The following is a 2,913-nucleotide window of genomic DNA, read 5'->3' as shown; positions in this document are numbered from 1 at the left end:
GAGAGAATAGCATTTTAGCAGAAGAAGCAAAACCAAACAAACAAGGTATGGGACTGTGAAAACTAAGCTGAGCTCCCATAAGGGCTGTCTTTATATTGCACTTCTAATTTAAGAGATTTTACAGCAAGAATTACACTTTTTGCCTGCCTCTTTCTCTTCTTATGGAAGTACTTGTTTTCCTTTACCTGGGAACAGAGGAGCCTGTCCATAAATCTTTACGGCTCTCCTGCTGTTTTATGTCATTGTGTAACAGCAATACCCTGATTTGTCCCTGCCTTCTCTCAGGAAAATTTCCCATGTTCAAATCTATTTTCAAAGGGCAGCAAGGATGATACTGCTTCATATATCCTTCCTGTATGCTGGGCAAGGATTTTCATGTCAGCTACAGAATTAATTTGTGCGATTAAACATACATGCACATAGCTCCACACAGGCTTTTGCAAGCAGGCAGGACATTTTTTGCCCACATTGCAAACTGGTCCAACAGCCATGGAAATGCAATCACAAGGTGCTGAGTGACAACTAATATAGCATACTTCTCACAAGCTCTTATTAGCTGGGCTCAGCAATGCACTAAAATGACTGTGCTTCTTGCCACATGGAGCTGGCTGGTGTGGGGTCAATTCAGAGCACAATATTTCAGGCCTGACATTCCATCCCATGGGATATTGGCTTCCTTTAATGAGGTTTATCAGATTCAGATAGAAAAAACAGAACCACGGGAACAGAAAAATCTCCACAGAACACCAGCCTAGAGATCATAGCTGAAGAACATTTGTGTGAGGACTAGCAAGACCCCAAAATGAAGTGAACAAGACTGATGTTGACAGTTTATTACAGTTCTTGGCTGGATTAGTGAACACACACACACACAGACACACACACACACACACGCACACACATATATATTTTAAGGCATTGTATTTTAAGCCAAAATCTGCTGTGATTTATGTATTACTTAAAATTTGAACTAGAGCTCATTGGTGTATTTTCAAAATAAAGAAATTTCACAGTAGTGTTGTGTTCTGGAGCCAGAGCATGTCACAGAGATGCGTCTGTCTCTGACTACTATCCCGAGACAGGGTGAACTACACCAGGGTGAACTAGGCCAAACCTTTCCCGAGGAGCAACGTGTAGGTCCATGACACTGTGGTCATGTGTGGTCATCATGAGAGAGAGATAATGATAACAGCTCTTTTTGAGCCTCAGATAACTTGTTTAATACCATTTTGTCCCTCCGAAGATATTCCAAATTATTTTTTTTTGCAAGTCTATGCTGCTATCTGCTTTTGTTTCAAAGGATGGTGAGCTCTTGCAGATTTCTAGGGTAAACTGCACCTGGTGTGTTTATTGTTGGTTTGGGAAAGGAAGCAACCAGCTTCACTCAACTTTCCCATTGAAAAAACCTTTCAGCTGGCAGCATTTTCCTAACACATCACAGTGTTCTCTCCTGAAACCCCCAAGGTTTCAGGATCTCTTTCCAGCAGCTGGTTTGCCATGACCAAAACCCTCCGCATGTAGACATGGAGGTAGCTGAGGCTGGAGCTGTATCCCAGGAAGGATTTTGTAGGTTCTGTGAAGCTCCCTGGGACCTTCCACTGAGGTTCTGGCAGTGCTTTCTTCCTCTGTCCATTCTCAGGGAGTCAAAGGATGACTCCTTCCGTAATGATGAGGCCAGGACTAAGCTGGCCATCCGCAGAGCTGAGAGAAGTAGAAAGCAGGGCCAACTGTGGGATCTATCACCGACTTTCCTGACCCAGACTGATTACCATTGGGCAGCACTGACAGATATCTTGGACCTCTTCATGGAAAAGCCAGGTGCTGCATGTTGGCTCTGCTCTCCTATCCTCACCCCACCTTCATTTTTTCTATTTTTGCCCCCTAGCTGCTACCAGGTCATCTTTCCCATGGAAGGGGCTTCATTACTTCTTGTTTGGACAGGATCTGGCTTCATCTCTGGGAAATTCAGCAGAATCTGTAGTTACCACAGATGCCTATAGGGCTGCATATATCCAGCACAGACAACCTGAACCCAAACATTCAGCTTTGGCAAAACCATAAACAACTGAAAGAAGCATGTGTTGTATTAGGAGGCACTGGGGAGCCTTGCAAATCAGTCAGCCTGTAATAAAGTCACTGAGTTTCTAGCACTTCATCACCCTGAGTTTTTGCTGAGATTTTTCAGTGATGGTGCAATGCAAGTCATTCCAAACTACAACACACTATGGACAGAAAAAAGTACATTGGGTGGCAGAAAATAAACCCCATTCTGAGAGTTTCAAGTCTACATGTATAAACCTGTAGTCAAAAAACATACTCACAACTGCTTCTTGTCTCCCAACACCATTCATATACACCCTTTTGAAGCTTGGGACCTGTTATAAAATGCTAAAAGGGTACAAGGACAGTCATGCACTCTGGGTGAGAGCTAGCACAGACTGTTCTCCTGGTTCCTTCACTTTTGGAAGGAGTTTGTCATGGTGGGAGTCCTAAAGAAAAAATTATAATCCTACTTTACAAAGAAAACCAAGATCTCTCCAAACTAATCCACACCAGATCTGAGCAATGGAAAGAAAAAAAAAATCCTTCCCAATGCCAAATCTAGCAATGGGTTTAATTTGGAGGTTATGAGTACTCATACCTGCTGCACTCCAGAAAATATTCTCACTACCTCCATCAGTACTGGGATGTTTGCCTCACAGCCTGTCTCTAGCTAAACCTCAGCTCCAAAGTACCAGGAGAAAAAAATGGGTAAAAAGAGATAGAACTATGTGTCATGGGAAACTAAATGTTCCTTTTCCTTCTGTGTAGCTAATGTTTTTGGATGTAAGTCCCTTACATCCTCCATACACAACAGTGCAAAAAGGATCAGTGATTTGGCAACAAAATTCTCTCACCCTCCCTTGCAGGAAC

Source organism: Oxyura jamaicensis, chromosome 7, assembly GCF_011077185.1.
Source record: "Oxyura jamaicensis isolate SHBP4307 breed ruddy duck chromosome 7, BPBGC_Ojam_1.0, whole genome shotgun sequence".
Taxonomy (NCBI): domain Eukaryota; kingdom Metazoa; phylum Chordata; class Aves; order Anseriformes; family Anatidae; genus Oxyura; species Oxyura jamaicensis.
Note: the sequence above shows the minus strand (reverse complement) of the source record.